Source organism: Saccopteryx bilineata, chromosome 5, assembly GCF_036850765.1.
Source record: "Saccopteryx bilineata isolate mSacBil1 chromosome 5, mSacBil1_pri_phased_curated, whole genome shotgun sequence".
NCBI classification, from domain to species: Eukaryota; Metazoa; Chordata; class Mammalia; order Chiroptera; family Emballonuridae; genus Saccopteryx; species Saccopteryx bilineata.
In genome coordinates, this window is record NC_089494.1 from 118,669,788 (window position 1) to 118,671,055 (window position 1,268).

At 41.6% G+C, this 1,268-nt stretch overlaps 1 non-coding gene across 1 annotated transcript; it reads left to right on the top strand.

The window, feature by feature from the left end:
• Window positions 1–672: 672 nt before the first annotated feature.
• On the top strand, window positions 673–748 carry TRNAA-UGC (transfer RNA alanine (anticodon UGC)). Its single transcript has one exon. It is a non-coding gene; the product is annotated as a tRNA-Ala (tRNA).
• The last annotated feature ends 520 nt before the right edge of the window (window positions 749–1,268 follow it).

Below are 1,268 nucleotides of genomic sequence, written 5' to 3' on the forward strand. Positions count from 1 at the left end.
TTCAGACAAATAGATTCCCTTATGCGCCCAACCAGGACCTACCCAGCATGCCCAGCAAGGGGTGATGCTCTGCTGCAACTGGAGCCATTCTAGCACCTGAGGTGGAGGCCACAGAATTATCCTCAGCCCCTGGGCCAACTCTGCTCCAATGGAGCCTTGGCTGCAGAAGAGGAAGAGAAACACAGAGAGAAAGGAGAGGGGAAAGGGTGGAGTAGCAGATAGGCATGTCTCCTGTGTGCTCTGACCTAGAATTGAACCTGGGACTTTCATAAGCTGGGATGACACTCTACTGCTGAGCCAACTGGCCAGGACCAAATTATTTTTGAATAAACAGTTTGTACAAAAGAAATTTACAAGGTACTGAAAGCAATAAATCATTAACATTCTCTGACTTTCTGGAATAAATTATTATGGAAAATTTTTGTATCTGTTCTCCAAAAGCTCTTAAAAATAAGAATATTATTAAGACTTGATTCTACCAATAAAATGAGATGTAGGTTGAATATATGAGTGTATTGTTTAGATATCAATTTTTACATCAGTATTTTTTATTAAAATAAAGTGGGCAGTGCTCCAATATCTATTATTATTGTACACATATCATACATAGATATAATTTATACTACACATCTTCTACATTTCTGAATAGTTGTTCAAAATTCTGTTAATAAGGCCCTGGCTGGTTGGCTCAATGGTAGAGCGTTGGCCTTGCGTGCAGAAGTCCCGGGTTCGATTCCCGGCCAGGGCACACAGGAGAAGCGTCCATTTGCTTCTCCACCCCTCCCCCTCTCCTTCCTCTCTGTCTCTCTCTTCCCCTCCCACAGCCAAGGTTCCATTGGAGCGAAGATGGCCCGGGCGCTGGGAATGGCTCCTTGGCCTCTGCCCCAGGCGCTAGAGTGGTTCTGGCGCGACAGAGCAATGCCCTGGAGGGGCAGAGCATCCCCCCTGGTGGGCAGAGCGTCGCCCCTGGTGGGCGTACCGGGTAGATCCCGGTTGGGCACATGCGGGAGTCTGTCTGACTGTCTCTCCCCATTTCCAGCTTCAGAAAAATACAAAAAAAAATTCTGTTAATAAAATTTATTCTCTACATTAATATTATTAACTGTATTTTAATTTGTATTTTTGTTCCATGTCATATAATTTTCAGATAATCAAGGTTTAATATTAATATTTATAATATCAAAAAATAATTGGATGATACAGTTATATAAAAAATAAAATTGTTTCAGGCTTATAATTTAAAAAAAACTGATGATTTTTTTGGTTAA